This window comes from Natrix helvetica (assembly GCF_964273705.1).
Source record: "Natrix helvetica genome assembly, chromosome: 7".
Classification (NCBI taxonomy): domain Eukaryota; kingdom Metazoa; phylum Chordata; class Lepidosauria; order Squamata; family Natricidae; genus Natrix; species Natrix helvetica.
Window position 1 is genome coordinate 25,263,403 of NC_138558.1, and position 9,274 is coordinate 25,272,676.

Genomic DNA, 9,274 nt, shown 5'->3' on the forward strand with positions numbered 1-9,274 from the left:
GGTTAATTGAGGAAACTGTTTCAGTTCACCAAGAAGAAATGTGTGGGGTGCAAAGGATGTGAGATACCGCCCTGCCCTGCCCTGCCCTGCCCTGCCCTGCCCCCCTTCTTTCCAAACACAGCCAGCTAGAAAACCTAGTTTCACACAGAATAAACCACCTGCTCTTTCATGTCTTCTTCTTTCTACAAAGTCTGCTCAAGGCACAAGGGAATATAGGCAGACAAAATATGCAGAGGACTTTGGATGGCACTTCTTTGTAAGAATCTGCAGAATTCAAACCCCACTTCCCAAATCTGAAAGAGATTAATTGTCTTATACTTTCAGACTCACCACAGGACCAGGAATGCTTTAGGCCTGGAAGGATGCCACCTTGTAGGAACTAAAGGTTAGATTAAGAAGAATGAATGTCAGTGTCGTTGCATGCATATATACTGTGTGTGTGTTTGAAAGAGAGAGAGAGAAAAAGAGGGGAGGGGAGAGGGAGAAAGAGAGAGGGAGAAAAGAAGAGGGAGACAGGGAAGGGGATAGAGAGATAAAGAGAAAGAGAGGGAGAAAGAGAGAGGGAGGGAGAGGGAGGGAGAGGGAGAGAGAAAGAGAAAAAGAAAGAGAGGGGGATAGAGGGGGAGGGAGAGGGAGAAAAGAAGAGGGAGACAGGGGGATAGAGAGAGAAAGAGAGGGAGAAAGAGAGATGGAGGGAGAGAGAAAGAGAAGAGAAGGAGGGGAGAGGGGGAGGGGGAGGGAGAGAGAAAGAGAAAAAGAAAGTGAAAGAGAAAGAGAGGGGGATAGAGGGGCAGGGAGAGGGAGAAAAGAAGAGGGAGACAGAGAGGGGGATAGAGAGAGAAAGAGAGGGAGAAAGAGAGAGATGGAGTCAGGGAGGGAGACAGGGAGGGGGATAGAGAGAAAGAGAGGGAGAAAGAGGGAGGAAGGGAGAGAGAGAGAAAGAGAAGGGAAGGAGCGGAAAGGGGGAGGGAGAGGGAGAAAAGAAGAGGGAGACAGAGAGGGGGGTAGAGAGAAAGAGAGGGAGAAAGAGAGAGAGAAAGAGGGAGGGAGGGAGGGAGGGAGAGAGAAAGAGAAGGGAAGGAAGGGAGAGGGGGAGGGGAGGGAGAAAAAAGAAGGAGACAGAGAGGAGGATAGAGAGAGAAAGAGAGAGAGGGAGAGAGAGGGAGGGAGAGGGAAACAGGGAGAGAGAAAGAGAAAAAGAAAGAGAGGGAGAAAGAGAGAGGGAGAGAGGAAGGGAGGGAGAGAGATAAAGAGAAAAAGAAAGAGAAAGAGAGGGAGGGGAGAGGGACAGAGGGAGAAAGAGACCACCGGAGGGGTACAGAGAAAAAGCTGGGAATTTTACCCAGATGAAGTACCCAGGATTTTAATAACAAATCTTTGGACAGCTTTCCCAAACGTATTGACCACCTGATCTGTTTGGACAACCAATACCAGGACACTCCACTAGTCGGACAATTACAAGCTGGACATTTGGGGAGATGGATTCCTGGTTCATCTGGAATGTTGAAGGTAAACACGAGGCTCCCTAGGCCTACACACCGTGCAAGGCAGCTTCTCAGCTGCAAGCTTTGCTCAAGGGAAGACTAGGAAGAAGAGCAGAGGGGAAGGATCAGTCCCAAAGAACTGAATTTGGAAGTTGGGGGGGAGGAGGAGGAGCCCATTTTTGGCAGGGCTTTGGAAAGTCCTTCACTTAACTCCCCTAAAGAGCAGCAGACTGGGTTCAAACGGTGGGCAAAGACACAGGCCAGCTTAACAGTGCCCTGCAGATAGCAGCCAGATTTGCATGGTCGAATGGCTCTCATTTCTTCCAAATAGCAACTTTGGGGTCACTGTCAGCAGGGTAGGATTGATGCCTATTGTGAAACGGTATTCTGTATTCTGGGATCCTTACTGTATCTACTCAAAGGGGAATTTCATGAAATTCAACTGTTCAGTGAGGGTTTTGTATGATACCATAGTCCAGTGGTGAGTTCCGGATCCCATTGGAATTGGTATGGTGCAACCGGGCCCAGCGTCCCCCACATGCATGCACGCAGCATGCATGCACACATGCACAATGTGCGCATGCGTCCTTGCCTCCACGACACTTCCGTGATGCTCCAGCTGATCGGGGGAGCATCGTGCAGGCGCCGTATGCTCTATGCGCGTGCACGGAAGCGCCGAAGAGTTCAAATACAGGTAGGGAGCTCGGGCAGGTGGGGGGGCCATCCAGAGCACCATACTGGAATGGTACTCGGTGCTCCCGCCAGGCACTGGTATGCCCATACCGGGGCGTACCGCTTGCAACCCACCACTGCCATATTCTACAACTGAATTGCTCAAGTTCAAAGCCTTTATTATACATACCGTATTTTTCAGAGTATAAGACACACCTCCCCCCCTAAAAGAGGGTGGAAATGTTGGTATGTCTTATACACTGAATACAGCCATTTTTGGCCTCCCGAAGATACGTCTCCACATCTCATTTTTGTGAAAAATGAGCCATTTTTCACAAAAAGGCCAGTTTTGCCTTCCCCCACCCCCCAGAAGCACTCTTCAGGCTTCAGCAGGGCTGGGGGGAGGGAAAATGCCCCCGTTTTGATGAAAAATGGGCATAAAACGGACCATTTTTCACCAAACCGGAGGTGTTTTTGCCTTCCCCTAGCCCTGCTGAAACCTGCAGGGTGCTCCTGGGGGCCAGGGAGGACAAAAACTTTTTTTCTTACTTACCTCTTTGAAATCTTGGTGCGTCTTATATACCCGTGCACCTTATAGTCCTAAAAATACAGTAATGTATGCAACGAGATTGGTTGTAACTCCCAGATGCTTCTTCCATTACAGCCAAAACCCAGCCTGGCTAAGGAAGTTTAAAAGATAATGTTTCATTCAAACCCGCTCAGAAATCAACAGCTGAAATCTAAGTCAGGAAATAAATCTTGAACCCAGTTGGGGAAAAAAGTATATTGGCCCACTCAGTGACTGGGATGAGAATCAGTGGTGGGATTCAATTTTTTTTACTATTGGTTCTGTGGGGGTGGCTTGGTGGGCGTGGCTTGGTGGGCGTGGCTTGGTGGGCGTGGCATGGGAGGGTTACTGTAAAATCCTCATTCCCTCCCGATCAGCTGGGACTCGGGAGGCAGAGAAGAGATGGGGGTCTCTGTTGCCATTGCCGTCATGTTTTTTATTAGCTTTTCAAGGTCTTTCCCAATGTGCAGAACAATTTACAGTAAACCGCACATGTGCAAGCAATGTGCGTCTAGCGTGCACACAAGCAAAGCGCACACAAAGCGAACCAGTATCAGTGCCAGTAGGAACACACCCCTGGGAAGGATACTGTAAAATTTCCATTCCCTCCCCACTCCAGGGGAAGGGTACCGTCAAACCTCCTTTCCCTCCCCACTCCAAGGGAAGGATACCGTAAAATCTCGATTCCCACCCACTCCAGGAGAAGGATACCATAAAATCTCCATTCCCTCCCCACTCCAGGGGAAGGTTACTGCAAAGTCCCCATTTCCTCCCGATCAGCTGGGACTCAGGAGGCAGAGAATAGATGGGGCGGGGCCAGTCAGAGTTGGTATTTGCCGGTTCTCCAAACTACTCAAAATTTCTGCTACTGGTTCGCCAGAACTGGTCAGAACCTGCTGAATACCACTCCTGATGAGAATGCCCTATTAACCCTATTGGGCATAATAATATCTTAGTTTTCTTGTTTGATTGGCTAGAGCTGTGTCTAATAAATTGTCTAAGAGTTTCTGATCAAACTTGGGAACTTGGGCTTGGCCAGATAACTTGAAGCTTTTTGCATTCCATCCTGGTTCCTGGCTGCCACGGTTCCAACTTCTTAATGTTTCTTCAAAGCTTAAGAAGCCTGGAAATTTCCAGTCTTTCTATTTGCCCAGCACCAAAGCTGCAGTATGAAACCAGAGGGCAATTTGGTTTAGGCTGAGCATGGCAAAGTTCTTTTTATTTCCAATTAGCAAATTGGGTATGTCACTTGCCAAAGGAAAATAAAATAAAAAAGTCTGAAAAAGATTTAAGATGATGAAAAGGATTAGATTTGTATCTTCCTTTTAGCTCAGGGGTATCCAAACTTGGGAACTTTAAGACTTGTGGACTTCAACTCCCAGAATTCCCCAGCCAGCCATGCTGGCTGGGGAATTCTGGGAGTTGAAGTCCACAAGTCTTAAAGTTCCCAAGTTTGGACACCCCTGTTTTAGCCAGTTTAGTCATCCTTCTCTGGATTAGGACACTTCTGAGTTCCAAGGACATTAAATATGAACAAGTCGAGGAAACCAGTTTTATATCTACTCTGGGCTAAAATGTGGTTGCAGCATTAAACACTGGTGAACCAATGTGCTTCATTGTACCTACTCGTTTAGTAGATAGAGTGATGCAGCATATAGCAACCTCTTCTTTTATTCACAGTGAAGTTGCAGCATGTTCTGAATTTTATTCACAATGAAGTTAGGACACATTCTCTGGCCTTTATCCCAGTGAATAAAAGTATTCACTTTTAATGGGATCTGTATACTGCACGTGTTAAAAAGAGGGCTGTGAAAATAACTACAGACCCCTCACATCCTGGACCTAAATTGTTTCAACTTCTACCCTCAAAACGACGCTATAGGGCACTGCACACAAGAACAACTAGACACAAAGAGAGTTTCCCCCCGAATGCCATCACCCTTCTAAACAACTAATCCCCACAACACTGTCAAACTATGTACTAAGACTGTATTCCTATTATTCTTCTCTTCCTTCCTAGTATCTATCTCTCCCAGTGGTGAAATTCATTTTTTTTTTTACTACCAGTCCTGTGGGCATGGCTTGGTGGGCGTGGCAGAGGAAGGATACTGCAAAATCCCCATTCCCACCCCACTCTGGGGCCAGCCAGAAGTGGTATTTGAACTATTCAAAATTTCTCTAGAACCTGTCAGAACCTGCTGAATTTCACCCCTGATCTCTCCCCACTTATGACTATAACCATATTGCTTGCATCTTTCAACTTATATTGTTTTTATTATTTCCTAGTGCAATTTGATAGTTTATTAGTAACCTTGACTATCACTAAGTTTTGTATTTTTTTTATTCTCGATGAATACATTTTATTCTGTTATGTACACTGAGAGCATATTCACCAAAGACAAATTCCTTGTGTGTTCATTCACACTTGGCCAATAAAGAATTCTATTCTGTTCTGTTCTATTCGATTCTAAAAGTGTACCTTACCAACTTATATTGTAAGAAAACCTCATGTAATCTAATGGGATTTTAGTCAGAAGAGGATTGTCAGAATTGAGAGTTGAGAGATACAGCCTACTGTCTATTTCCCTGGTGGTGAAACCAATAGAACTCAGAATGAATGACTTTCTAGTTAGCAGATCAAGGGGTGGATTGCATAGGAAAGAAACGGTTTTCACTGACTAGGAAGAAAGCTTGCAGTCTTAAAAAAAACTTTCCAAAGAATGTTATGGTTATAAAATACCAGACTACCACTAGAGGTCATCAGATATAGAAGTGCTGGGCAACTACCATATTTTTTGGAGTATAAGACGCACCTTTTTCCCTAAAAAAAGAGGCTGAAAATCTGGGTGCATCTTATACACTGAATACAGCATTTTTGCCCCCTTCTCCAAAATGGCTTTGCATAGCCTTGAGGAGGCTTCCAGAGTGCTCCTAAGGGCTGGGGAGGGCAAAAATGAGGTAAAAAGGGGCCATTTGTTGCTCAATTTTGCCCCCCCCCCCCAGCCCCAACTAGCACTCTACAAGCCTCCTAAAGGCTATTCATGCCTTCTCTTTTTAAAAACCAAAAATGGGCCCATTTTCACAAAAAACAGGCTGTTTTGGGGAGGTCTGCAGAGTGCAAAACCTTTTGTTTTAATTTGCCTATTCAAAATCTTGGTGCGTCTTATACTCTGAAAAATATGGTATATTACAGCATTGAACAACCATCCAGATTTTTGCTATGGTAGCAAAAATTATGGCATGGTAGCTTTTGATTTTAGGTAGGATTTGCTTTTTAAGGGTGGGGGACCTAATGTTAACAATGGTACCTCGAGATACACTATATTGCCAAAAAAGTATTCACTCACCCATCCAAATAATCAGAATCAGGTTTCCAATCCCATCCATGGCCACAGGTGTATAAATTCAAGTACCTAGGCATGCAGACTGTTTTTACAAACATTTGTGAAATAATGGGTCGCTCTCAGGAGCTCAGTGAATTCCAGCATGGAACTGTGATAGGATGCCACCTGTGCAACAAATTCAGTCGTGAAATTTCCTCGCTCCTAAATATTCCACAGTCAACTGTCAGCTGTATTATAAGAACCTGGAAGTGTTTGGGAACGACAGCAACTCAGCCACAGAGTGGTAGGCCAAGTAAACTCGTCCAATATCAGTGTGTGACATCACAAATGCGCTTCTGGAAGAATGGTCAAAAATTCCCATAAACACACTCCTGAACCTTGTGGACAGCCTTCCCAGAAGAGTTGAAGCTGTTATAGCTGCAAAGGGTGGACCGACGTCATATAGAACCCTATGGATTAGGAATGGGATGTCACTTACAGCAAGTTCATATGTGAGTAAAGGCAGGTGAGCGAATACTTTTGGCAATATAAGGTATATGTCCCAAACATAACCCGGGTTTTTCCTAAATTGGCCAGACTAGTTCATTGATGGAAGACCAGGGTGAAATACTGACCATATGTTAGATTGGGGGGGGGGGGAACCGTAATCAAGTTCTTTTATATCATTGTCAAAAAAACTACACTTGTCTATGAAATTATCCCTCTGGAAGAAGACTCTACATTTACCTTTTGATATTCCAAATCCTTATCTCTGGTATCTTGGCTTTCTTACTTGACTCTTTATTTGAAAACCTCCATGGAAAGTAAGCAGATTATTATCATATACATATAACTGAGCCTAGGAGAAAAAAGAAATCTCGGCTATTGAGTGCTTAGTTTGATTTGAGAACAGCTATTTATGGAAGTTTCCAAACTCTATGTAAATATTGATGGTGATTCATTATCGTGATAGCATTATTATTTGCTCTGTTCCTCCAGCTACCAGTTCAACTTGTTCATTTGCTGGGAAGGCAGTTGTAACAGAGTGGATGCTACCAAAGGGCGTGTACAACTTGCATCAATTTCTTAGGGAAATCTGGTCTCTATCTCTACCTCAATCTCTAATAGCAAAGCAGAATCAATCCAAGAATGAACCGGAGGATTGTGGTGAAGGTCACACAGTAGTAAATGAATGAAACATTACAGATGGACTTGTGCTCCTATCTATGTTTGCTCCTTTGCAAGTCTGGCTCATTAGCGCGTGGGGTGGGGGAAGGAATGAGAGAAGCATCTGTATACAGTGAAATCTTGTTTGGATGCCTATCTATTGAATCTGAACTAAAACTGCACGCAGTGGTTTTGTTTTGTGTGTTTGGATCTCGATGAACATTTGTTTAGGACAGGGGTCGGCAACCTTAAACACTCAAAGAGCCATTTGGACCCATTTCCCGCAGAAAAGAAAACATCGGGAGCCGCAAAAACCTTCCTGTGCCTGACTATTTCCTGAGTGGCCACAAAACTATTATATGTAGTTGAATTAAACATTGTGTTTTCATCTGAAACGTTTCTTTTCTTGGATTTATCCATGGTTGGCCTACCAGGGGTTGAAAACCTTAATAAATCACGTCCCACATTGACGGTTTTGATGCATATTTTGAGTTTTGATGCATATTTTGAGTGACAGGGAGCCGCAGCAGATGGATGAAAGAGCCACATGTGGCTCCAGAGCTGCGAGTTGCTGATCCCTGGTTTAGGACAACCTTTATAGGCATATTATATTTGTGCTCATCAAATTTAGATGCATCAAAACGCTGACCCAAAATATATGCGTTCAGTTTAAATTCATAAGGGCACACTATGTTCCAAGGTGGTATTTGTCACAATTAACCTGCTTAAGAAATAAATGAAAACATTGTCTCTTCCCACCAATCCTGCTTTTGTAGGAAATTCCTCATGCGATCCTGCCATTACTAAAATAAATTCCTGGAATTCTTCCCCCCACTCTGCAGCGTTTTTTGTTTTAATGGTTAATTGCTCTTTAACTCAGCCAAGGTTAGCATTTAGCAGCATACTTTGCCATGAATTCCAGAATACACAGTAGAAGAACTGTTTGGGCACAAAAGGAATTTGTATAAGCCCAAAATATAACCTTAATAGTCATTTTTTAAGGGAGCGGGGAATATTAGACTGAGTTTGGGTTTTGGCTGTTGGCAGTACCAGGTGAACTTAAACGAACTTCTTTAGAAAGAAGTCCTACTAAACATAGCAAGACTTACTTCCAAAAAGTTAAGGAATCGCAGACTTTATAAATTCAGTTGGTCGAGTAAAGATCACAAGCCAGACAAAGGTACAATCCCTTCCTTCCTTCCTCCCTTTTCCTTCCTTCCATCCTCCCTCCCTCCCTTTTCTTTCCTCCTTTTGCTAATCTATTTTGCTCTTTCTATCTAGAAATGCTAATTCTATTCTCGATCTACAGATGCCCAAACTTTTCCCCAATACCCACCCATCGTTGAATTCTGAGTCTAGCCACATTCAGACAATCTGCACCTTCGGAAAGGCTCCGTGGCTGGGGTACAAAGTCGGGGAATTAAAGAGTCCAAGGCACGGCTCTGCTTCCAAGCTGGAGCATTTCCAGGCCTTGCACGCGCACTGGGACGTGCCCAGCTGTCCCTGCCTCCCTGCCTGCCTGCCAGCCAGCCAGCCAGGGCCTCCGAGGGATGGGCGAAGAGGAGGCGAGAGCGGCGGGAGAATTGGTCCAGACTCAAAAGGGTGGGAGGGGAAAGGAGAGAGGAACTCTGCCCCCCACTTTTTTTGTGGATTGGGATGTGGATTCCAAGCCAGACAGCCCTGTTTGTTCACACGCTGGGGTTTAACTGTGGGGATCTCGCTGGTGTTTTTAATAGACTCCTCAAGGGAGCAACTCCAGGCGCTGAATTGATGGCCTGGTGCTTAAGAGGTGCAACTTTGAAAAGCAATGTGGATTTCTTCTTTAGAGACCGGGCTTTTACTTCTTCTCCCCACCCCATCTTCTCTCTGCTTTCTTCTGCCTTCCCCGCTTCCTGTCCCAACAGCTCGCTCTCTTTCCAAGGTTGTCTGCGATAGAAAGAGAGAGGGAGGGAGGGAGGGGGAAAGAGAGAGAAGAGGAGAGTGAGTGAGAGAGGGAGGGAGAGACGGGGGGGGGACAGGAAGGGAGAGAGAATAAGAGAAGGAGAGAAGGAGAGAATAAG